This window comes from Bubalus kerabau, chromosome 23 (assembly GCF_029407905.1).
Source record: "Bubalus kerabau isolate K-KA32 ecotype Philippines breed swamp buffalo chromosome 23, PCC_UOA_SB_1v2, whole genome shotgun sequence".
In the NCBI taxonomy this organism is placed as follows: domain Eukaryota; kingdom Metazoa; phylum Chordata; class Mammalia; order Artiodactyla; family Bovidae; genus Bubalus; species Bubalus kerabau.
The window spans coordinates 12,808,202-12,835,480 of NC_073646.1; the positions used below are offsets into that span (position 1 = coordinate 12,808,202).

Here is a 27,279-nt window from a genome sequence, read left to right on the forward strand (position 1 = left end):
GGTTTCTGGGTTGGTTGACCATCTCCATTCTGCATGTTTTAATTACCTGGGGAAGGCGCAATGAGTGAATAGGCAAATTATCATTTCCCAAATGTGAATGTGGTGACCTTACTAGGTCAAGGAAGGGACATGAAAACACAAATTGTTGCTTCTGCCATGTATGGAAATAGCAAGAAGACTGCTGGCTTCATCTTTGAACCAAGAGGAATCTCGCCAGACACCTACTTTGCTGCTGTTGCCTTGATCTTGGACTGCCCAGTCTTCCGGAAGGGCTGTGACACTGAACTAATGGAAATACACTTTGCTGTCCTTGACATGATATGAACTTTGCCTTTGTATCAAGATTTTATGTCTTTGGTACCCAAGGGACCCATGTCCAAACACAATGAATGACTACCAATCAGGAGTCAAATATATTGGAGTTTGAGCTGAAGGCAGTTAATTGTTTGGGAATCTGCAGCTGTCTTCTCTGGGGAGGAAGGTTTTTAAGTGTTGAGAGGCTGCCAACTTCCTCTTCAGGACTGTTCTAGCTCGTGTGGACTTCAGGCACAATATTTGCTATTTGTCAAGGAAGAAGATTGTGGTCCAGGCAGTCCTTATTTTACAGACCCCTAGCCTTGCATCCCCTTCATGGATCACAGTCTTGTCATGGTGAAGGGGTTGCATAGCTCAATGAAGCATGAGCCATGCCATGCAGGGCCACCAAGATGGATGGGTCATAGTGGAGAGAGTAATAAAAGGCAAAGACAAAGACATTGCTTTGCCTATAAAGGTCTATATCATCAAAGCTATGGTTTATGCAGTAGTCACATACGGAAGTGAGAGTTGAACCATAAAGAAAGCTGAGTGCCCAAGAATTGACGCTTTAGAACTGTGGTGCTGGAGAAGACTCTTGAGAGTCCCTTGGACTGCAAGGAGCTCAAACCAGTCAATGCTAAAGTAAATCAACCCTGAATATTCATTGGAAGGACTGATGCTGAAGCTCCAATATTTTGGCCACCTGATGCAAAGAGCCCACTCTTTGGAAAAGACCCTGATGCTGGGAAAGATTGAGGGCAGGAGGGGAAAGGGGTGATAGAGGATGAGATGATTGGATGGCATCACCGACTCAATGGACATGAGTTTGAGCAAGCTCTGGGAGATGGTGAAGGACAGGGAAGACTGGTGTGCTGCAGTCCATGGGTTGCAAAGTGTTGGACATGACTTAATGACTGAACAACAAGAACAAAACAAGCCTTGTATTGCTAAGTTTGACAGAGTATAACATTCAGTCAACAAACCGTTGACAGTTAGTCTAACATAAGCAGAAGCTGGTGATATTGTTTCTCATCTCTGTATCCCTGGCATTGAACCTACTATCTGGCATTTTGTGAATACTCAATAAATAGTGAGTAGGTTTATTCTGCTTGACAATAAACTCTAGCCAGTGGTTCTCAAACTTGAATGTGCCTCGGAGTCACTTGGAAGGCTTGTGATAACACACATTGCTGAGCCTATGGCTACAGTTTACTATTTATTAGGTCTGGGGTGGGGCCTGAGAATTGACATTTTGAGAACTACAGTTCAGTTGTCAGTAGTGAAAGCTTTCGAGTCAGACTTGAGTTTGAATTCCTACTTCTGCAGGTGTTAGCTGGGTAATTTTGATGCAGATGAGCGAATCCTGTCTGTGACACTTAGCTGTGTGATCTTAGGCGGGGCTTCCCTAGTGGCTCAGTGGTTAAAAAAAAAAAAATCTGCCTGCCAGAGCAGGAGACATGAGTTCGATCCATGATCTGGGAGGATCCCCTGGAGAAGGAAATGTCAACTCACTCCAGTATTCTTGCCTGAAAATCTCCAAGGACAGAAGAGTCGGACACAACTTAGCGACTGAACAACAATGATCTCAGGCAAGTGGCAATCTCTTCAAACCTTGGTTTCCTCACTGCGTGTCTTGTAATATTTAGACAAAATGTGTATAAGATGCCAAATGAATCCCGGGTGTGTAATTGGCATCCATAAATGCCAGCTCTGATAATTAATGGCCAATATCCTTTTCCTTAACTAATTCAGAATTAGCTGTTCTATGCTGCCATAAACCCACTGGAGCCCCAGCAAACCAAGGAGTCTCTGTTTCTCTTTCACTTGCCGGCCCTGCGTTGTGCTTTCTGAATTTCTTTTTTTTTTTTTTTTGAGGGACTATTCTAGACAATGATTTATCTACCAAAGAACTTAAACTTTGAAATATACATTTTTTTGGATGTATTAAGCATTTATGACAGGTTTGAAGTGGCCCCCTCCTTTTCTCAAGGAATATAAAATATATAGATAATTGGGCTTGTGTATAAACAAATTGAGGTTTCCCAGGTGGCGCTAGTGGTAAAGAACCCACCTGCCAATGCAGGAGATACAAGAAACGATGGTTCAGTCCCTGGGTTGGGAAGATCCTCTGGAGAAGGACATTGCAGCCCACTCCAGTATTCTTGTCTGGAGAATCCCATGGACAGAGGAACCTGGTAGGCTGCAGTCCGTGGGGTCACAAAGAGTCGAACATGACTGAGCACAATAGCAACATTAATGTAAAAAGGATTTTAAATCCTAACAGAATTTCATTTGTTCTTTTATTAAATTTTTGCTTTCCTTGATTTACTTGTAAATGCTACATTTTGTATCTAATAAATCAGGTCCATTTTTCTTATTCTCATAACTGAAAAATCACCATTCCACCCAATGTTATTGTATTAGTTTGCCAGTGCTGCCATAACAATGTGCCATGGACTGGGGGCTTTAAACAACAGAAATTAATTTTCTCCCAAGTCTGGAGGCTGGAAGTCCAAGATCAAGGTGAGCGCAGTGTTAGTCTCCTATGAGGCCTTTCTCCTTGGCTTGCAAATAGCCCCTTCTTGCTGTGCCCTCTTGGGGTCTTTTCTCTGTGTGCTGACATCCGTGTGTGTGCATGTGCATACACGTGTGTTTTAATCACTCAGTCGTATCCAACTCTTTGCATCCCCATGGACTGTAGCCTGCCAGGCTCCTCCATCCATGGGATCCTCCAGGCAAGAATACTGGAGTGGGTTACCATGCCCTCCACCAGAGGCCGACCCATCCCTAGAATTTCCCTGAAGTTCTGAATCCTGTTCTCTGCAAGTGAAAGGGGAGCCTTTTCTCTGTGTAGAGCATGGGAACCACTTTTAGGCCACAGTGAGGAAGGAAGGAGGCTCAGAGAATGAGACATCCAGAATTAACCTAAAGGTCTTGACAGCTTTCTGCAGGATGTCCAGGGCAGAATGTCCAGATTCTCTTTGAGGACCACTTCTGGGCTCTCATCCACTCTGTGCAGGGGGCAGTTGCTGCCTTGGGAGTGGAGCTCAGTGCTGAGCTGGATAACATTCCCAGTGGGGTTCCGGACTCGGTGGCCCAGCTCTGATAGGCCTGGCTCTGCCCCTTGAGGCTCTGTGATGTTGGACAGCTCCCTTCGCCTCTCTAAGGTTTGGTTTCTTCATCTGCAAAGTGGGGCGGCTATGAAGAGTAAGTGAACAGTAGTTAGCTAAAAGGAAATGACATATATGTGCGTGTGTGTTTGTGCGTCTGTAAGGGACTGACATTAAAAGCTGCTGAATTTGTTCAATAAACATTTCTTTTTTTAAAAAAAATCTAATTTTATTTATGTCATGGCCCCTGGTCATAGTTGAGGAGTGGGATCTTTGATCATCCTGTGGCATGCGGATTCTTTTAATTGTGGCATGAGGGATCTAGTTCTTTGGAATCAAATCCAGGCCCCTTGCACTAGGAGCATGGTCTTTGTGATCCCCTGGACTGCAGCGTGCCAGGCTTCCCTGTCCTTCACTTTACCAGAGTTTTCCTCAAATTCATGCCCATTTAGTCGGGGATGCCATCCAACCATATTATCCTCTGCTGCCCCCTTCTCCTTTTGCCTTCAATCTTTCCCAGCATGGGAAGGATGGAGTCTTAGTCATTTCTTGAGTGTGTAAGGCATTGTTCTAAGATTCAGGGTTGGCAAACTGTGGCCTGCAGGCTGAATCCAGCTGCTGCCTATCAAAGCGTGATTGGAACACATCTACATCTATTCATTTACGTATTGTCCATGGCTGATTTGATGCTACAATGGCAGAATTGAGAAGTTGTGACAGAGACCATATGGCCCGTAAAGCCTAACATATTTACTATTAGGCCCTTCACAGATAAAGTGTGTCGACCTCTGATCTGGGTAATGACACAGAGAAAATCTCTTGACACACACACACATCACTTCCCTAGTATAGTGGGACACTCTAGAAGAGGGGAGATAGGTAATAAACCTAATACATAGCTAAATTTTATGTTATAGGGACTTCCCTGGTGGTGCAGTGGTTAAGAATTTGCCTTGCAATGTGTGGGACATGGATCGGATCCCTGGCGGGAGAGCTAAGATTCCACATCCCATGGGGCAACTGAGCCCTCATGCCACAACTATGGAGTCCCTGAGCCACAAATAGAAAAAGCCTGGGTGCTGCAATGAAGAGCCCATGTGCTGCAATAAAGACTCACACCACCACAATGAAATCAATAGGTAAAATGATCTATTACATTAGGAGATGGTAAGAACAATGGAGAAAGATTAAAACAGGGTGGGTGACAGGGCATGCTGGTAGGGAATATAGTTGTGACTTCAAATAGAGTAGCCAGAGCTAGCAACATTGAGAAGGTGACATTTCAGAAGGAGGTGAGGGAGTGAGCAGTGAGTTAGCAGGGAGGAGAGTGCCCAGGGAGAGGAGGCTACAAGTGCAAAGGCCCTGAGGCAGAAGAGTGCTCAGTGCATCCTGAAAGCAGTGAGGAGTCTACGTGGCTGGAGCAGAATGTACAGGGAAGAGAAATGGGAAGTCAATCCTAAAGGAAATCAACCCTGAATATTCATTGGAAGGACTGATGCTAAAGTGAAGCTCCAATACTTTGGCCACCTGATGCGAAGAGCTGACCCATTGGAAAAGACCCTGGTGCTAGAAAAGATTGAGGGCAGGAGGAGACGGGGACAAAAGAGGATGAGATGGTTGGATGGCATCACCGACTCAATGGACATGAGTCAGATCAGATTCCGGGAGATAGTGAAAGACAGGGAAGCCTGGCGTGCTGCAGTCCATGGGGTTGCAAAGACTCAGAATGACTGAGCGACTGAACAACAGCACCTCACTGGGGGGCGGGGGACAGTTGTCTCTGACCTTGTGGTTTCTTCAGAGGATTCTGCCTTTTGCCCTGTGTGAGCTGGAACACTGGGTGATGTTGAGCTGAGAAAGGCCATGATTGGACTTGTACTTTATAACTCCCTCCTTAGCTGCAATATTTGATCCAGGGAAAATTCAGGAGTTTGGAGAACCTGGGGTCTCCACGTGGACCTCTGAGCCTCCCATCCTGGACCATTTCCCTTGACACCTGCAGGCGGTGATGAGAACCCATCTAGAAAAAGAGGAGTTGACCCAGAAAAGCACCCAGGCTTTTTCTAGTTGGGAGTTGACAGGGGTCAGCCTATGATGCAACAGCAAGCGGGACTGATGTGAAGGAACAGTGGTCTTTAAGGGATGGATGCTAATCCTCGCCAGCCGGTTGTTGGGAATACAGGAAAGGGAGCTCAGTGCGCCAGAGACGATTTCTCAGGAGAACTCAGAAAAGCAGATTTTAATATCAGGTCTTCCAGCTTTTGTAAGTTTGCTAGTAATTCAACTTGTCTTTTTTAAATATCATGCAAAACAAAGAGTATCGGCAGAAAGTTTCCAGCACAAATACAGGTGAATGCCCCCTTTTTGCTTCTCATATCTTGCAGGTGGGCTTCCCAGGTGGCACCAGTGGTAAAGAACCCACTGGCCAATGCAGGAAATGTAAGCAACCCAGGTTCAATCTCTGAGTTGGGAAGATCCCTTGGAGAAAGGTGTAGCAGCTCACTCCAGTATTCTTGCCTGGAAAATTCCATGGACAGAGGAGCCTGATGGGCTGTAGTCCATGGGGTTGCAAAGAGTCGGACACGACTGAAATGACTTAGCAGGCATGCAACTTGAGGGTGTAGCTTGAGAGCAATGATGGGTCCTCACTTGGCTCACTCCTACCCCAGGTCTAACCCTGTCCTCAGGGCTACTCCAGAGACTGAGAGGCTACAAGCTTATGCTTGCCCTCCTGAGGTTTCCACTCTAGGAAAAAGAGTAGCGTACAAGTCCTTAAAAACAGAGAAATAACTGTGTTAAGGTTAGGGTTAGGGTTATTGTTATAGACTGGAGTCCGGCCAGCAATTGCATTTTGTTTGAGTAACATAATTGCATATAGAATAAAAAATGTCTTAACTGCTGGCTTTTGAAAAGTGAAAGATTCAGAGTAAATTCCAGATTTGGGCTTCTCATGAAAACATTGGGAAAATCTGGCCACACCAGACCCAAATTCCTGCATGGGTGATGATGATGCTGAGAATGGCTCCCTCTTGCAGGTGGGGTATGTGCTCCCCGCTCACTCTGGGCCAGGTCTACCTGGCTAATTTATATACCCTGCCTGTTTTCCCCCTTCCTGAAGTTCTGGGTTTGCATCTCTTGAAGTCGAGGCTGCATGTCTGAGGAGCACACCTGGGGCTGAGTCTTGTGTGTATGAACTCCCATGCTTGGCCCTGGGACTCAGAACCTCTGTGTCCACCGTGACCAATAAATAACAAGTTACAATTCCTCCATGGTGTTGTTGCATCTCCGTGCACCTGGCTCAATCTCCAGGCCGGAGCAGCCTTCAGAGGAAATAAGAATGACTGCTATTTTGGGAGAATTCTGACCTGCCCTGTGTATCCCAGAGGTGTCCTTTCTTTACCTCTTCCAGGTCCCTCTGTTCTCAGGTGGTTCTCAGGGCCAGGAAGTCCATGGTAGCCATTGTTGCCCCTCTGAAATATTAGGGGCAAGAGAGAGATGGGAGATTTTCTTTCTATCCCATCTGATGCCCCAGTTCAGCCTTCTTGGTCAAGTTGATCACACTGTAAAGTGAGGGTCACAGCTGGGCCTTGGGAGACATTTCATCCATGAGGTCGTAACTGGCTTTCCCCTTTCTGTCCTCTCTCCTGACTCCCCCTCCCCCAGCCCTTTCTCCATTTCTCTGTCACTGTGATGCTCCACTGATTTCCCTTGACTTTTGGGGGAGAATTCACTCTCCATGACTTGTTTTGTCCCTGCTAATCCCCAATCAATATGGCATCCGATGAAGTCATTGTTCAGGGAAAAATAATTATTATTCTCCCTGGGCCAAAAGTCATCTTAATTTAAAGGATAAATCGTTAAGTCAACTTCTAGTCTTCATTCTTAAGGGACACAGGTCATGAGTTGGCAGATGGAACAGACAGTTTATGATAGTCTACTCATATAGCAATGCACTTTTAATTTTTTTTAAGTATCCAGAAATTAATTTTTTGTTGTTGTTGTTGTTGCTCCACGTGGCATGTGGGATCTTAATCCCCAACCAGGGATTGAACCTGTGCCCTTTGCATTGGAAGCACAGAGTCTTAACCAATGGACTGCCAGGGAAGTCCCTATCTTTTCTTATTTCTACTTTTTTTGAAGGCCTACTATGCGTGAATCTCTGACTGCGTTATCTCTAGTTCTTCCAATAGCCTGCAAGGTAGTTTTCTCAGTTACAACATGAAGAAATTGAGGCAAAAAGATGGCACAAGTTACCCAAGGTCATATGACTAGTTGGTGGCAGAACTGGGATTGAAACACAGATGTGTCAGACTTCAAAGCTCATGCCATACATTGAGGAAGACACCCACCAAGACCCCCATCCCCCTGCTTTTCATCCTTAAGCTTCTCTGGGATAGGATGAAATCTCCCTCCTTAAAGATTTCTCCTGTGTGAATTTGATTATTTATCTCCTTTGAGCGTGACTTATAGAGTTCCTGTGATGTCTAGGGGGACGTGATTATCTTTCTTGGATGACTTATCGCACATCTGGGGCCATGGAGTATCTTTAATGTCTCGTGAACGTGTGAGTGGGAGAAGCCTTGGCTGATGGAAAGGAAGCTTATTGCTCTCGCATCTGCAAAGCAAGAAGTCTCCAGTGGGAATCAGCTCCCCTCTCGTACATCATGTGTGACCCAGTCTTCCCAGGATTCTCAGCCTTGAGGAATGATGGAGTCACAGGGGCAGAGATTGCTCACATTTTCTGACTGGTATCATCATTCACACACACAGACTTCTGCCCGTGCAAACATTCTCTCTGTCGAGATTTCTCTCGGCGGGTTCACTGTGTACTTGCATTTGTCTAGCTGCGTTCCCTTCATAGAATCCACTGTGATTTTTTTCTTCTGCTTTGGCCTCATTGTCATTATTTGTGATTTAAGAAGCTCTTGAGGATGCTTCATGGTGCTGGTGCCCTTGAATCACCACCCGTTGATTCTGTCCTGATGTTCACAAAGTTTCCAACTCTGAAGTTTCCAGAGTCATGAGAAGAAGTCTCTCCCCAATTCTGAGATAGAATCTACTACCTGAGTTCCAAAGCCATCCTGCTTGGCTTTACACTAAAACATCTCATGAAACCAGAGCCTTCCGTTTCTCCATTCATTCCCTCTCTAGAATGCTCCAAGGGTCACACACCTGGTTCTTGCACCATCCCCACATCTGTCTCTATCTGGTCATCCAAGTCTCTTGCTTTCATCTTTATCCCCAACCAGTGCTCTACTGCAAGGAACTCATGTGGAAGCATTGTCTCATTGTCTCAAGGGGCTTAGCTCACCAGATCTCCACACTCTCAGACATATCTGAAGTTCAGTCAAGGTAGGGCATGTTAATAGTGAACAGTATGGTTATGGATGGGGATGTAAAATGGTGCAGTGGCTTTGGAAAATGTTTGACAGTTACTTAAAGTATAAACTTCCCGTACAACCTAGCAACTTCATTGCTAGGAATCTACCCAAGAGAAATGAAAGCATATGTTTACACAAAGACAAATCCATGAATATTTATGCAAGCATTATTCATAATAGCTTCAAAGTAGAATCAATCCAAATGTCTATCAATCAATGGATGGATATACAAGATGTGGTATATCCAAGCAGTGGGATACAATTCAGCAATATAAACGAATGAAATACTAGATCTGTTATGACATGAGTGATCCTCAGAAACCTTATGCTAAATGGGATAAACCAGATATATAAGCTAGTTGTGGTATGATTCCATTATGAAATATCCAGAGAAGCCAACTCTAAAGAGACAATAAGTAGATCAGGTTGCCTAAGGCTAGAAGTGGGAGCAAGAATTAAGAGCAAGTAGGCACGAGGAATCTTCTTGGGTGCTGGAAATGTCTAAAGTTAGAGGGTGGTAATGACTGAAATATTATAGATTTACTAAAAGTCCCCCATAGAATTGTATACTTAAAGTGGCTGGATTTTATGGTATGTAAATTATATCTCAGTGAAACTGATTTTTAATATATGGGCTCTAATTCAGGCAGACCTTAATTTGAGTTCCTACTGCATTGCTCACTAGTTATGCCATTGTAGAATTTAATTGAGCTTCACTTTCCTTTTCCATAAAATGGGCATAAGCACTACCTCCTTGGGCTTTCGTGAAGATAGATATTGGTTAGAACATGAGAAATGCTTAGCATCAAGAAAATATAGCAACCAAAATTAGAATTTGTAAAAAAAGTACAACTTATATACTGTGCTCAGCAAGTTATTTTTAATTGTTGTCTTTCCTTGATGCTGGTGTTTTTAATATTATTAACATTTTAAAAATATACTGTAAGAGTGTACAGCTAGCAGTGTAATTATGTTTATTGTCAGTGGTTCTTTTTTCTATTCCACATTTTAAAAATGATGAAATATATTCATAAAAGTACAAATGCAATGACCTTGAATACAAGTATTTAAAAAATTTTTTATCGGAGTATGGTTGCTGTACAATGTTGTGTTGGTTTCTACTGCACACCAGTGTGAATCAGCTGTGTGTATAGGTATTTGTGTGTTCCTGCTCAGTCACGTCCAGCTCTTTGCAGCCCCATGGACTGTAGCCCACGAGACTCCTCTGTCCATGAGATTTCACGATGATCATACTGGAGTGGATTGCCATTTCCTCCTCCAGGGGATCTTCCTGACCCAGGAATTGAACCCGTGTCTCCTGTGTCTCTTGCATTGACAAGTGGATTCTTTACCACAAGAGCCACCTGGGAAGCCCCATATGTATACATATATTCCCTCTGTTTTGAATTTCCTTCCCATTTAGGTCACTACAAAGCATTGAGTAGAGTTTCTTGTGCTATATAGTAGGTTCTCATTAGTAATCTATTTTATACATAGTATCAATAGTGGTGATTAGGTTTCTTTTATCTTGAAAAGTGTTTCTGAACCTGCCATGCATCTGCAGATCGATCTGCAGATCGAAGGTGGCTTAGACTGGAGGAGATGGACTATTATCATTATCCCTTGCTGCATTCAGTCCCAAGTGGGTCCTATCTGAACTGCATTTCAGGCCACCAGCTTCCTTTCTCCTTGCTTACCACAACAGGTCTTCCGGTCTTCCTGGCTCCTGCTTCCTATGCAGGAGCTTTCCTTTGCAAAGCTTCTTGTAAGGAAGCTTAGAGGGAGGATGGGCAGGCTGTCCCCACGGGGCTTCCCGCAGCATCCCAGTTAGACTCGTTGTGGGGAGATTCTGGAGGAGGAAGGTCTGGGCTTGTGCCAGCAGAATGGCTGCGAGTCTGGGGAGAGAGAAAATAGAGCACAGAAAGGGGGCTGAACTTTCTAAGCAGTCAGTTTCATTTTGGGCATGGCAAGTGCCTGTGCTGTCAGGAGGAATCAAGCTCAGCTGCTGAAGAGAGCTGCCAGCGGCTGAGAAACCTCATCCTTACAAGTTACCCAGCTCCTCCTGGGTTTACTGAAAACTTGGCACTGCCTGGTGTGGAATACAGAGCTTGGAGGCAGGGAAATGTGGAGCTGAACTTGAGCGCACCATCTTGGATATTGGCATGGAAATTCTTCATCATTTGGCTTCTGGTTGCACACACTTCACTGTCGCATCTCACCAGAGTTTGCTTCCTCTGTATACCCTGTTCTCCCTATTTCCACAGGTACAGCTCTGCCTCTGCTTCTTTGCCTTCATCCCTGAAGCCCTCGCCCTCTGCCCTTCTCTTTTGGCAGATGTGGAAATTGGCGGCAGAGCTGGAATTAGAATCCAGTTTTCAATGACTTAAGAGCCTGATCTCTTGGCTACGAAGTTCTATTACCTCCCAGATTTTGGTGTGAATCATACCACATGTTATCACATCATATCATAATTGTATACTAGTGCGTCTGCTTCTCGTGTGCACAGATTGTGTATATTTCATCACTGTATCTTCTGGGCCCAGCCCAGAGCCTGAGGACGGAAGTGAGTTTGGTGTGTGTCAAGTTCTTGAGTCAGACCTCACTTCTTCCACCTACTAGCTCTGTGGCTTTGGGTGGCTTGTTTGACCTTTCTGAGTCTCACTTTCTTCATTAGAGTATATGGCGCATGTTGTTGTTTAGTCACTAAATCATGCCTGACTCTTGCAACCCCATGGATTGTAGCCTACTAGGCCCTTCTGTCCATGGGATTTCCCAGGCAGGCATACTAGAGTGGGTAGCCGTTCCCTTCCCAGGGGATCATCCTGACCCAGGGATTGAACCCACATCTCCTGCATTGGTAGACAGATTCATTACCACTGAGCCACCTGGGAAGTCCCTCACTTTCTTTACCCAGAGGGTTTGTGATTTAGTGAGATAATGCATATATGGTGCCTGATAGGAACTGAGTGTGGTGGGCAGCTTTGTCTTCCTTTGGGTACCCAAACCTTGTTTATCCTCAGTCAGCTCAGTTTTGATGAGATTTACTGTAATCTCCAGCTCCAGGGACAGTGTCATGACTCTGGTCACATGGATTGGGTCACAGGAAGTCATGTGACCTCAATGGACCAATCCATGCCTGCCTTGGGACTTTGGCTAGAAATATCATGAGGAAGCACTTTTCAGCCTTCCAAGTTGATGGGTGCCAAGGGACATATAAACACTGAGCTGTTGTTGCCACCTGGTGGGAAAGCATTTCCTGAGAAAGAGGCCAAACCAGAGGAAACAGAACCAGGAGAAGGAAGGTGAAAGAGAGAACTTTGGTCATAATGAGTTTCTGGGTCCTGTTATACATCCACATTTCTAGTTGCATAAACCAAAAAAAAAGAAAAGAAAAGAAAAATTCTCCCTCTCTTCTTGCTCTGGCTTGAGCTAGCTTAAATATGTTTTGTCACTTGCAAGAGAAATTTGTGCTTCACATAGTAGGCATTTTAAAATGGCCAGTCTTTTTTTTTTAATTGAAGTATTGCTGACTTACAATACTGTATTAGTCTCAGATATACACCATAGTGATTCAATATTTTATAGATTAGACTACGTTTAAAGTTTTTATAAAATATTGACTATATTCCCTGTGCCCTGTAATATGTCCTTGTAGCTTATTTATTTTATACATGGTAGCATGTACCTCTTAATCCTCATTCTTTTCTTGCCCCTCCACCCATCTATCTCCCCACTGGTAACTGCTGGTTGTTCTGTATACCTGTGAGTCTGTTTCTACTTTGTAATATTCATTCATTTGTTTTATGGCAAATCTTGCTTTCATTTAAATGTTCAGTAAGTGATGGAGTGAATAGAAATAATAAATGCTTATAAAACAGAGTTGAACTTTAGATTTAGCAAAGATCAAATAATTAGATGGGAAGCCAAGGTGCACACAGGTAATAGGGTCCAGAATTCACAAGGTGAAAGATTGTTCAGTTGGATGCAGGTACTGTGGCTGCATTATTTTCTTGTATGGGAGTCACACTGGGGTCAAGGAATAATTCTGGCAGATGATGCTGACCAGGTAGGTTGGGGCCAGGTCATCAGAACCTTCAATGGCATGACGTTGCATTGGAGAATGAATGGTGGCAGGTGAAACCAAAGGTAAATAGATCATTTGGGGATCCTGAGTGGGGATAAGTAAGAACAGTGGCAGTGTTTTGAGGCACGTAAATAGTCTTTAATCTTGAGTCATATAAATCAGCTTGGAAAGTAGGGATATGAATAAGAGTCTAATATGGCATAGCACAAGCCTTACCTGTAGTAGGTTCTACAGATATGAGTTGATTTGATTTTTTTCAAGGAATTGAGGTTTTCAGCTATAGTTTGATAGTATCCTAACACTTCACAGACCAGGCATTGTATAAAGTACTTGGATTCAGCTGGTAGAAAAAGGAAGAGTCCTGGACTTCTCAGAGTGTTGAATGGGACAATAGTCTGCAATATGTTAAAGAAGTGAAAGTATTAATTGCTCAGTGGTGTCCAGCTCTTGGCTATGTCAAGAATTCTCCAGGTAAGAATACTGCCTGGAGTTGTAGCCATTCCCTTTTCCAGGAGATCTTCCTGACCCAGGGTTTGAGCCCAGGTCTCCCGCAGTGCAGGCAGATTCTTTACCATTTGAGCCACCAGGGAATGTATCAGGTGGTGATCAAAGCTAAGAAGAAAAGAAATTTGGATGAGCAGATGAGAGTTGGGGGAGGAAGTGTTATTTATGAAGGTGGGCAAGGAAAACTGACAAGGAAGTCTACCTTAAGAGCAAGACGCATAGGAAGGTATGCTTATTAATCTCTGGGGAAATATTCATAATGTAACACAAAATGAAGTGAACATGAGCTGAAGGAGCTAGAAAGCTGATGGAGAGAGAGATTGCTTTCTTTTACCACTGTGGAAATCTTGACTCTGATCCAAACTTTTTTTTTTTTAAGCAAGTCACTTATGAACTTTTTTCTTTTTTCATGATTTGAAACAACTCACAGCACAACTGATGATATCACAGGAGACTCTCATGAACGTGGGCTGGAGAACAGATTTCCCAGGAAGAGTCAACTTTTCAATATGCTTTCCAAACTGTCATGTACAGAATGGACTAGGACCTCCCTCGGTGCGCTAAGCAGCAAGTGTTGGGTGACATGGAACAGACGAGGCTGTGACATGTACTCCATGATTCAGGTGGTCATTTTGACCTGGCGCTCCTGATTCCAAAGTCATGTGATATTTATGAGCTTTTCAAGATTCTAAAAATCAAGCCACTGAAAAAACGTACCCAGTGTTTTGGGCATCAGCCCCCCACCCCCCATATTTCATTTTGAGGCTTCAGGGGTAGCCCCATATTGGCATCATTCCTTTCCCTGGCTCCTGCTTAGGGATGGGGTGAGAGCAGCAAACTCCCAGGGTGTCTCATACATGCATCATTAGATTTTGTGAAAACAAACAAACAAACAAAAAAAAAACCACACAACTGAATGTTTGGTGACTTTAAAAAAAATCCAAGCTTATGAAGGTGCAATTTACCATAGCATAACATTCACTTATTTTAAATGTACGATTTAGATTTTTTTTAATAGCTTTATTTATTTATTTAGGGCTATGTTAAGTCTTTGGAGAAGGCAATGGCACTCCACTACAGCACTCTTGCCTAGAAAATCCCATGGACGGAGGAGCCTGGTGGGCCGCAGTTCACGGGGTCGCTAAGAGTTGGACAAGACTCAGCGACTTCACTTTCACTTTTCACTTTCATGTATTGGAGAAGGAAATGGCAACCCACTCCAGTGTTCTTGCCTGGAGAATCCCTGGGATGGGGGAGCCTGGTGGGCTGCCATCTATGGGGTCGCACAGAGTCGGACACGACTGAAGCAACTTAGCAGCATGCTAAGTCTTTGCTGCTTCTCGGGCGTTTTTCTAGTTGCCATGCATGGGCTTCTCGTTGCAGTGGCTTCTCTTGTTCCAGAGCATGGGCTCTAGGGTGTGCAAGGGGCCTTAGTAGTTGTGGCACGCGGGCTCAGTAGCTGTGGTTCCTGCGATCTAGAGCACAGGCTCAATGGTGTGGCACACAGACTTAGTTGCTCCATGGCACGTGGGATCTTCCTAGATCAGGGATCAAACTCATGTTCCCTGCATTGGCAGGTGGATTCTTTACCACTGACCCACTAAGGAAGGCCCTGGATTTTTTTTTTTATTTTTTCCCCAAGTAAACTTAACAACTATCACCACCATACAGTTTTAGAACATTTTCATTGCCCCAGTAAAATGCTATTCTTGTTCCCATTCCTGGCCCCAGGCAACTACTAATCTATTTTCTGTTTCTATGAATTAGCCTATTCTGGCAAATTTAATATCAAATGGAATCATACATTATGTGGTCTTGTGTATCAGGCTGTTTTTGAGGTTCACGCAGGTTGCAGCAGGTATCAATACTTCATTTTTTCGTTGATGAATAATATTCCGCGAGGTGGTTAGATAGCATCACCAGTTCCATGGACATCAGCTTGGGCAAACTCCGGGAGATGGTGAGGGACAGGGACAGATGGTCTAGATGGCATGCTACAGTCCAAGGGGTCGCAAAGAGTCAGACACGACTGGGTGACTGAACAACAACAGCATATGGAGAGACTGCTCCATTCACCTGTTAGTGGAAACCTGAGTGTTTTCCAATGTAAGAATAGTATCGATAGTGCTACTCTGAATATTTTCATGCAAATCTTTGTGTGGAGGTAAGTTTTCATTTGTCTTGGGTAGCTATATAGAAGTGGAATTGGTGGATGCCTATAGTAAGCTTATGGGCTTCCCAAGTGGCACAGTGATAAAGAATCCAGCTGCCAATGCAGGAAACATGAGAGACACAGATTTGCTCCCTGGGTGGGATCAGAGAGTCATGCCCAAGGAGTTGAACATCGATGCATGACACAGGGCACTCAAAGCTGGTGCACGGGGACAACCCTGAGGGATGGGATGGGGAGGGAGGCGGGAGGGGAGTTCAGGATGGGGGACACATGTTACAACCATGGCTGATTCATGTCAATGTATGGCAAAACCCACCACAATATTGTAAAGTAATTAGCCTCCAATTAAAATAAATAAATTAAAAAACAAAAAACAAAGAGTCGAACATGACTGAGCAACTAAGCACCCAGCACATAGTAAGATTATATTTAAGTTTAAGAATCTGCCTTCCAATGCAGGGGATGTGGGTTTGATCCCTGGTCAGGGAACTAAAATCCCACATATTGTGCAGCAAGTAAACCATGTGTCACAACCAGAAAGCCCATGAACAGCAACTAGAGAAGTCCATGTGGTGCAGTGAGACAAGGGCAGCCAAATAAGTAAATAAATAAACGAAATATTGAAAAAAAGAGAAACTGATGGCTTGGTTTTTCCATCATCCAAAACCTGCTCAGTCGTCTCCGACTCTTTGAGACCCCAAGGACTGTAGCCCACCAGGTTCCTCTGACCATGGAATTCTCCAGGCAAGAATACTGGAGTGGATTGCCATTTCCTTCTCCAGGGGATCTTCCTAACCCAGAAATCAAACCTGCACCTTTCAAATCTCCTGCATTGGCAGGTGGACTCTTTACTACTTGAGCCATTGGGCAACCCAACTTAGCTTTTAAGCCTTGTTAAAATGTCCTTTCAGCCACATCAAAAGGGTGGTGCCTGAGCCTTCCTTGTGGCCCTGGGTACTCTCTACATGACTGCCGCCCAGCCTGCAGTGGGATTTTCAGGAGCTTCCGTGTGCTGGAGCAGTTCCACCCACCAGTCGCTCCTCCAAGCTTCCCCTTCCTGCCCCAGCCCACCCCAAGGAAGAGGAAACACAAAGACAGCTACAGCTGTCTGAACTCGCCTTTTTCTCCAGAGGAGACAGGTGCAGTCCTGTAAAAGCAGCTGCAATGTTTCCCTCCTGAAAAGGGCTTTTCATGAAAGAGACAAAAAAGATGAATGTTGTGCTAAAAGGTGAACCTTGGTAGCGGGTATGAATAGTGTGTGGTGTCTGCTTTTCGTTTCTCTGGGAGGAGACATGGTCCCTTTTCAGTTTCTGCTACTGCTTGGTCTGTTTCAGCATCCAGAAGCACAGAGGGGAGAGACCTGAAACTTTAGTGAGAATCAAAGGTTGCTGGAGACTTGGAGCTAGTCTCCTGATGAGGTGACAGGTCAATGAGGCTAGTCAGCCAGCCGAGGAGCTGTGATGGAGAGAGAGGTCGTGATCAGAGCCTCCTGGCTCATCCTGTGGGCACCTGAGGAATTCAGTCTCAGCCAGTCCTGAATTGAACCTGTGTCTGTCCAAGGGACAAGAAAGAGAAAGTGTTAGTCATACAGTTGTGTCCAGCTCTTTGCGACTCTATGGACTGTAGCCTGCCAGGCTCCTCTGTCCATGGGATTCTCCAGGCAAGAATGCGGGAGTGCGTTGTCATTTCACGGCTGATATCCATGGAGGTCCATTTTATCTTGTATTTGCAGATGTAGGAATTAAAGCCCAGAGACATTAGGAAACTTGTCTAAAGACTCACAGCTAAGAAACAGAGTTGAGATTCAAGACCAGTTCTCTTTCTAACTTCAGTGCTCTGGTCCTTTACCATCTGTCTTCTAAAAATGACCTAAAAGTCTTGCTACCTTTAGTCCAGGTGCTCACACCATTAAAAAGAAAGGACTTCCAGGGATCAAACCTACATCCCCTGCATTAGCACCCAGATTCTTTACCCCTGAGCCACCAGGGAAGCCTAACAATGTATATTCAATACCTATTTGCCTAATTGAAGGAAGGAGAGAAGGAAGAAGGAAAGAAGAGGTTTGGATTTTCATTTGCAAGATACGCTTTTATAATATATTAACTTTATGGGACTTTACGAGGGTTATGCCTTAGAATTTCCATATGTTTCCTAAAAGTTTTTTAGGACCATACCCACACCTACTGAACTGGAATCCCTGAGGTCAGTTTTGGGCAAATGAAATTTGATTCTAAATTGTACGTCTCATTGAGAATCATGTTTGTAAGGTTTTTAGTTGTAGTTGTTTTAAGCAAAAGTAGGATTTGTTGCTGGTGGCTCAGGTGGTAAAGAATCCACCTGCAATGCAGGAGACCTGAGTTCAATCCCTAGGTCGGGAAAATCCCCTAGAGAAAGGAATGGCAAACCACTCAGTACTCTTGCCTGGGAAATCCCATGGATAGAGGAGCCTGGTGGACTACAGTGCATGGGATTGCAAAGAGTCGGACATGACCGAAGTGACTTAACACATACACGTGTTTCTATAACATGGCTCTCACAGTCTTTTAGGGTTAGGGATAGGGGTTTGGATTAGGTATAGGGTTAGGGATAGGTTAAGGATAGAGAGAGGTGTTTTTCCAGGCAGTATCCATCCTGACCCAGCCTGGAGATTGCCTGGTCTGAATTTCCCACCACCCACAGTGGAGTGTGGTCATCCTTGTTTAGAAAGACATCTCTGAATTAACTGGCTGCCTTCAGGACTTGTGGGTATCACCCACTGGACAAGAATAGACATTTAAACCTTGGGAAAATTGTCTTGCTTGGGAAGTTCATTATTGCAGCCAATACAAAGGAATCTGTGCATGGAGGTCAGAGTTAATATACTTAATATTCAGTTGTTGCAGGGACCCAGCCAAGAAATTGAGGATGTCCTGAAAATTAGTGGCTCATTTGTTTGCATTCTCAGGCTGTGTTGTTGGAACCCAGGGAGGTGGGAGGGCTAAACATATTAGAACCTGAAAAAAGGCACAGGCCACTATCTTATGGAGGAAAAGGGTTTTGTGGCCATAGTCGAGTGGTCACTTAATCTGATTCCCACTCAGTGCAGGCCTCTGCTCTAAACTACCTAGCAAGCATCCCTCCCTTCCTCCTTCTCATCTTCCTTCCTCCCTCCCTTCCTTCCTTTCACAAATACTTGTCTCGTACCTATTGTAAACCTGAAATTGTACCAGGAAAATTTTTAGAGATTACCTGTGTTGGTTTAAATAGTCCTAGAAATAAATGACTATTGTTCCCAGAGGACAGAGATTTGACTATTAGCAAAGTCATAATATTGATGTCTCCCCCCCAACTCCCAATTCTTTTCTTCTTCATTCTAATTTCTAGTTTGAGGAAAAGGACAAAGAACTAAGTAATAATTACCCAGCTTTCCACCACCCAGAATGAATAATTGTTGACTTTTGGTCATATTTCTTCAGATAGATATATATATTTGGCATCAGAACCAATATGTTACTGGTCATGTTGAAACTAGCTTTCCTGAATCTCTTTTCTGTACAGCAGAAATTAACACAACATTGTAAATTGATTGTAGTTCAATTTTTAAAAAAGTTAGAAGCACAAGAAAATAAAGAAAAAGTACCAAAAATCAAAAAAGAGGGAAAAAAGTCTTTCCCTAATGCCATCTCGCAGTATTATATCCCACCCTCTTCCAATCAGGGAGTTAGAGTCACATTTTTTTTTTTTTTGCTGCACCATGTGACGTGCAGGATCTTAGTTCCCTGACCAGGGATTGAACCGGTGCCACTTGCAGCGGAAGCATTGGGACCACTGGCCCATCAGGGACGTCCCTTTATGGTCATGAATTTTGTGTGTTTTCTTTTTATACCTAATTCTAATACCTTTTAACTTTATTTTTTTGTTTATTGTATTGAAGTATAGTTGATTACAATGTATTACCTTTTAACAGTAAATAGTTAAAGTTATTTATTTTTAATTGTAAAATTTACATAACAAGATTTAGCAGTGTGGCATTAATTGTACAATCACCACTGCCATTCATCTCCAGAACTCTTTACATGTAGCAAAACTTAAACTCTGTACCTGCTACATTCTAACTCCCCATTCCCTCCCTCTAAGCCCTGGCAACTACCATTTTAATTTCTATCTCTATATATTCACTACTCTAGGTACCTCATATAAGTGGAAGCATATAGTATTTGTCCTTTGGGACTAACTTATTTCACTTTGCATAATGTCCTCAGGGTTCATTCCATGCATCAGAATTCCCTTTCAAGGTTGATTATTCCATCATAAATAAATATTGCACTGGTGTTTATCCATCCATCTGTTGATGGAGACTTTGTTACTTCCACCTTTTGGTCCTTGTGAATAATGCATCTAGGAACATGAGTGTGCAAACAACTTTTTTAGTCCTTGTTTTTAGTCTTATGTGTTTTTTTTGGCAGGGTGGGAGGGGAGGGGAGGGTAGCATATACCCAGAAGTGGAATTGCTGGACCATATGATACTTCTTTGTTGAATTTTTTGAGAAACCATCATAATGTTTTCTGTAGTGGCTGCATCACTTTACATTCCCACCAGCCATGCACAAGAGTTCCAATTTCCTTGCCAACACTTGTTATTTTTCTGGGGGTTTTTTCCCCCATTTTTTTTTTTTTTTGGATAGTATCCATCTTCATGGGCATGAGAATGTGGGGTCATTAAAAAAAAAGTTATTTAAAATTTATTTATTTTTGGCCGTGCTGGGTCTTCCTTGCTGCCCAGGCTTTTCTCTAGTTATTGTGATTGGGGGCTAGCTTTTCTTTAGTCCCTGTGGGTGAGGACTGCTCTTCATTGCAGTCTGTGGGCTTCTCATTGCAGTGGCTTTTCTTAATGAGGAGCATGGGTTCTAGGGTGAGCAGGCTTTGCTGCTGCTGCTAAGTCATGTCAGTCGTGTCTGACTCTGTGTGACCCCATAGACAGCAGCCCCAGGCTCCTCTGTCCATGGGAGTTTCCAGGCAAGAGTACTGGAGTGGGTTGCCAGTGCCTTCTCCAAGGGTGAGCAGGCTTTAGTAATTGGTAAATTTAGTAAGGGAGTGGGCTCCATTAGTAAAGGAGTGGGCTCAATAGTTGCAACTCCCAGGCTCTAGAGCACAGTTCAGTAGTTGTGGTACAAGGGCTTCGTTTCACTGCGGCATGTGGAATCTTCCTGGACTAGAGATCGAACTCATGTCTCCTGCCTTGGCAGGCAGTTTCTTTACCACTGAGCCACCAGGATGCCCAAAGATGGAGTCTTAATTTGCATTTCGCTGATGACTAGTGATGTTGAACCTCTTTTCATGTGCTCATTAGTAATTTGTATATCTTCTTTGGAGAAATGTGTGTACAAATCCTTTGCCCAGTTTTGAATTTTCTTGTTCTTTTTTTTTTTTATTTAATGTTGAGTTTTTCAGAGTCCTTTATAGATTCTGGACATAAACACCTTATCAAATGTATGATCTGCAAATAGTTTCTCCCGTTTCATGGGTTACTTTTTCACTCTGTTGCTTATCTCATTTGATGCACAGAAGTTTTTGGTTTTGACATCATCTATTTATGTAGTTTCTTTTGTTGCCTTTGCTTTTGCTGTCATTTCTAGGAGATCATTGTCAAGTCCAGTGCCGTGAAGTTTTTCTCTTATGTTGTTTTCTAAGATTTTCATAGCTTTCTCTTACAAGTAGGTTTACTTTTGACTTTTACATATAGGTCTATGTTTCAGTAAATAATGTATAGTATTTTTATGTTTTTATTTATGTACATTGTCTCATATTTTTCACTTCACTCTGCTCTTACATTTCCCCTCACTTGATGCTATGCTTTGTGGCTTTCCACATGTTGCTTTGTAACTAGGTATTATGCCTAACTCCATGTATCTACCCATCCATCCAGCTAACTCTTCCTTTCTTTTTTCCTTCCTTTTTTCTTTCTTTCCTTTCTCCTTTCTTCCCCTCTTCTTCTTCTTCTTCTCTTTTTCTTTCTTTCTATTTTTCTCCTCCATCATTATCACCGATATCATCATTATGGTCATTATCATCATCAATGTGTCTGTCTACTTATTCATATTTCTGGCTGCTGTCTTGCTATTTTACACCTGTCCTATTTCACTCACTCATTTTTCTTTCCTAATTCATGTATCAAGGGTGATACTCAATATATTTAACAACCTTCATGCCCCCAGGCACCAAATAATAAAAGCTTGTAATAGCCCAGTGAGGCTAAATTTGACCTTGAATAATTGGTAAATCTATCATACCCACTGTCCAATAGCCCTGCCTGTAGGCACTTGGGTTTTCAAGCCATATTCTAGCAAATTCCTTCCAGTGCTGACATTCTTATGAACAAAATCCTCTCATTTTCTTCCTCAAGAATACCCTTCCTTTCTACTACCCAAACACTTCCTTCATCATCTCTGCTTGTAGAAATCTAAGCACCCTTTCAGGCCAAGTTCAAATTCCACTTCCTGCATGCATAACTCTAGGGTCTCCAAGACAAATTTTTATTTTGACACCACTCTGCTTTGTAATCAGGGTTATGCTTGTAGCATTGTCCATGGCTTGAATGGTCCAGTGGGCTGTAACTTCCTTGAACCTGGGACTGTAGCTTACTAATCTATCTGACCTTCTTTTGTATCTGCCTCTCACTTAAACATTGGAAGAACTGAAGCTGAAGCTGAACCTCCAATACTTTGGCCACCTGATGCAAAGAGCCAACTCATTAGAAAAGACCCTGATGCTGGGAAAGATGAGGGCAGGAGGAGAAGAGGGTGACAGAGGATGAGGTGGTTGGATGGCATCACTGACTCAATGGACATGAGTTTTACTAAACTCTGGGAGATAGTGAAGGACAGGGAAGCCTGGTGTGCTGCAGTCCATGGGGTCACAAAGAATCATACATGACTGAGCGACTGAATAGCAACTCACTTAAACATGCTTGCTATCTGGTGCCTAGGGGACTCAGCAAATCCTTGTTAGGTGGGCTGGGAGTCAAGCGTGGAGTCAACACAGCCTGAGGTGTGGGTGTGCAGGGGGCAGCATGATAATGTCACATCCCCGTGTTCTCATTCATAGGAACTTACCAAGGTGTCCCTAACTCTAAAGGTCCTCAGCTCTGAGAGAGCTCAGAACAAAGTGGTTTATGGGATGGAAGAATGATGTTGCTGATAATCTCGGGAAGGAGCTGAAGTTTTAGGGGTAAAACGTGCTTTGAGAAGGTGAAACCAAGACACTTTGAGAGCCAGGTGGTGTGGAACAGGGAGAAGAGCTAGACACTAAGTTCTTTGAACCTGTGCTTAAAGTCTAGAAAAGTGTGCGTCTTGAACCTAGTCACTGCTGGCACGTCATGGGCATTCAGTAAATATTTGCTGAGTGTGTGAATGAAGCCAGAGAGCCACATGTTCAAATCCTGGCTCTCATGTTTGAATCTACCTCCGAGATTTTGGACCCATTTCTTGGGCTTCTCAGGAGGTGCAGCGGTTAAGAGTCCACCTGCTGAGGAAATGGCAACCCACTCCAGTAGTCTTTCCTAGAAAATTCCATGGACAGAGGAGCCTGGCAGGCTACAGTCCAAAGGATTGCAGAGTTGGACATGATTGGGCAACGGAGCACACTTATCTGAACCGAAGCTCAGTTTCCCTGTCCGAAAAATGATAATAAAAAGAGTCTACCCTTTGGGGCTGTTGGACAAAGGAATTTCACAGATGGATAAGGCCTAATGCTATGATTGACACATGGTGTGTATGCAGTAAACACCTTTCACTTAATATGGGTGGGAGCTCTTGTGTACATTAGGGACAAACATCCAGGAGACAGACAAATGTGTTTGTCCCAGTGCTGGGGAAGGTTTTGCAATTGTTGTTGTTGATTTGTTTTTAAACACTCTTGGCCTCAGTTTCTGCATCTGTAAAATGGGTCTTCATTAACACAGCAGACACTTCTGGGGATACCTACTATGAAATGGTGCAGTAGGCTCCACGGTGGTCTTCAAGAAGACAGAGTCAAGCCCTGATCCCCAAAAGCTGTGAATTTGAACTCATTTGGAAAAAGAGGTTGTAATAAACTTAAGTTTCTTGAGATGAGATCATATTGGATTACCTACCTGAGCCCCAAATCCAGTGGTGTGTCCTTATAAGAGACACACAGAGGATGCAGTGTGACCACAGAGCAGAGGTCCTGGAGCCACCAGAAGCTGGAAGAAGCAAGGAACAAATCCTCCCATACAGCAGCCCTGCCTGGACCTTGGTTTCAAATTTCTGGCCTTCAGAACTGTGAGAGAATGAAGTTCTGTTGTTTAAGCCACCAAGTTTGTGATGATTCATTACAGCAGCCATAGGAAACTAATACAGGTGTTCTCTGTGCTAAGTTCTGGTTATGCAGAATCTTTTGCACGCTGTAGGCATTTCCTGAAATGCCCTTCAAAAGTTAAGAATAAATATCATTGAAAAGTCTATAAATAATAAATGATGGAGTGGCTGTGGAGAAAAGGGAACCTTCCTACACTGTTGGTGGGAATGTAAGTTGCTGCAGTCACTATGGAGAACAGTAGGGAGGTTCCTCAAGAAGCTCAAAACAGAATTATCATATGATCCAGTGATCCCACTTCTGGACTTGTATCTGGAAAAGAGGAAAACTCGAATTTGAAAAGATACATGCATCCCAATGTTCACAGCAGCACTCAGGGAGGCAGCCTAAGTGTCCATCAACAGCTGAATGGATAAAGAAGAAGTGGTATATATACGCAATAGAATATTACTCAACCATAAAAAAAATGAGATGTTGCCATTTGCAGCAACATGGATGGACCTAGAGATTGTCATTCTAACTGAAGTCAGTCAGACAGAGAAAGACAAATATCATATATCACTTATATAGAGAGTCTAAAAAATGTACAAATGAACTTATTTACAAAACAGAAATAGACTCACAGACATAGGAAACAAACTAATGGTTACCAAAGTGCAAGGGAGGGAGGGATAAATTGGAAATTTAGGGTCAAAAGAAGCATACTAGTATATATAAAGTAGATAAACAATAAGAAACCACTGTAAAGTATGGGGAACTATAGCCAATGTCTTATATTAACCTATAATGGGAAAATCTGAAAAAGAATATATATATATATGGAACTGAATCACTTTGCCATAGAAAACATTGTTTACCAATCATACTTCAATAAAAAGTTGTTTGTTTGAAAAAAAGTTTATGGGGGATGCCATATAAACCAAAAATTATGTATTATAGCAGGTGAAGATTTTGACAGAGGGAAGCACAGGAAAGGCAGGTAACCCAGCAGGGAGGTATATATGTGGGTGTTTTCAGACTCAAAGATCAAGGAGGGGTTAGCTAGACAAGGGTGGGAGGAGGGCCTTTGAGAGGAGGGAGCCAAGACAGAGGCAATGAGATGGCAAGAACAGGCAATAGCTCTTGTCTTTGTAACTCTGGAAAGGTTACAGAGTTAATCATAGTTAACTCAGGGAAGGTTACGTAGCCATCTAGAGTGGTGCTTCTCAAACATTAAGATATACACAGATTGGACTTCCCTGGCATTCTAGTGGTTAAGACTCAATGCTTTCAACGCAGGGGGCATCAGTTCTATCCCTGGTTGGGGAACTAAGATCCTACATGCCACGTGGCAAAAAAAAAAATATGTACACAGATCACTAGGGGGCTCTTGTTACAATATAGATTCTGATTCCTTGAGTCTGGAGTGAGTAGAGAATCTGCATTTCTTACAAGCTCTTTGAAGATGCCAATGTAGCTGGTCTGTGGACCACACTTTGAGATGCAAGGCCTGGGTATTCTGAAGTTTAGAGCACTTTTGCCCATTTCTTAACACATTGCAGTCTGTTCTGAAGAATGCCATGTCCTCGGTTTCCAGCTGTTCATGTCAATGTATGGCAAAACCAATACAATATTGTAAAGTAATTAGCCTCCAATTAAAATAAATAGATTTATATTAAAAAATAATAAAAGTGTAAAGAAACTGAAGAAAAACACAATAAACTTATAACAGCTAAGAAAACAAAAAAAAGAGAGTGGAAGCTTAAAGAGAGGAGGTACCTTGCATGACATCACATAGCCTTAAGTGAGATCTTCAATTTTAGATTTCAGATATTCTGACTTTGAATATAATGCTCTTTTATTTGTTTTTTTAAAACTTTTTATTTTGTATTGGAGTATAATTGATTGAGCGACTGATCACACATGCACGCATGCATGCATGGCTGACTAAGTGTTGTGATAGTTTCTGGTGAACAGCAAAGGAACTCAGCCGGTCATATATATATATATCCATTCTCCCTCAAACTCCCCTCCCATCCAGGCTGCCACGTAACTTGGAGCAGAGTTCCATGTGCTATACAGTAGGTCCTTTTTGGTTACCCATTTTAAATACAGCAGTGTGTACAATACTCTTTTAAATAACTCATTGTGCAACTTACTTGTGACTTGCAAATAAATGCTAGGCTTTGATTTTCCAATTTTGTTTTATATTGGAGAATGTTGTTAGCTGCTCAGTTGTGTCCGACTCTTTGTGACCCCGTGGACTGCAGCACACCAGGCTTCCCATTTCCCAGTTGCCTCAAACTCATGACCACTGAGTGAGCGATGCCATCTAACCATCTCATCCTCTGTTGCCCTGTTCTCCTCTTGCCCTCAATCTTTCCCTGCATCAGGGTCTTTGCAGTGAGTTGACTCTTTGCATCAGGTGGCCAAGGTATTGGAGCTTCAGCATCAGTCCTTCCAATGAATATTCAGGGTTTATTTTCTTTAAGACTGACGGTTTGATCTCTTTGCTATCCAAGGGACTCGCAAGAGTCTTTTCCAACACCACAGTTCGAAAGCATCCGTTCTTCGGCACTCAGCAAATAAAGTGTAGGCTTTGATTTTTCAGTTTTATTTTATATTGGAGTATAGTAGATTTACATTATTGTATTAGTTTCAGGTATACAGCAGAATGATTCAGTTATATATATATACCTATATCTATTCTTTTCCAAATTCTTTTCTCATTTAGTTTATTATAGAATATTGAGTACAGTTCTCCATGCTATTTAGTAGGTCCTTGGGCTTTGATTTTTTTTTTTTTTGACCCAGCCTGTGAATCTTTTTCTTTTAATATATTATTTGATCATATTTCTACTTAAGATAGAACTTGTTTATGATTAATTCTGTTTTCACTTTTGGGCGATATTCTTGTTTTTCATACCTCCTTGCTGTTTTTTTTTCCTTTCCATCTTGTATCTTTTGCTCTAAACTGGTGCTTCCCACTTTAGCCACATGCTGGAATCCCATCCAGAGCTTTAACAAATTCTGATGTCTGGCTCCCATCCAAGAGTTGGATTTATTTGCTCTGGCATGTGGTATAGGCATCAGGGTTTAAAAATCTTCCTCAGGTATTCTAATGAGCAACCAGAACTGAGACTCACTTATCTAGATCTTTTTTTAGTCTCCTTTCCCCCTCCTTTCCTGCTGTTTCCATGATTTCTACAGTCATTTTTAAAGTTCTTCTGCTGGTTCCTTTATGTGCTTAACCTCTGAGCCCCCAGGGAAGCCCATATGTGCTTAATGAGTACATTTAATTCTTTTTCTTCATTTTTGTTTTTTTCTTTTCATCTTCTGGTATTGTTTTGTTTCTTGGCCACACCGTGTGGCTTGTGGGATCTCAGCTCTCCAACCAGAGATTGAACCTTGGCCACTGTTCATTTGTTAACAATAAAA

At 42.9% G+C, this 27,279-nt stretch overlaps 1 protein-coding gene across 2 annotated transcripts in view; it reads left to right on the forward strand.

Moving 5' to 3' along the window:
- The window catches only part of SHISA9 (shisa family member 9), a 348,748-nt gene that overhangs the window by 210,434 nt on the left and 111,035 nt on the right, over window positions 1–27,279 (forward strand). The gene's annotated exons all lie outside the window — the stretch shown is intronic.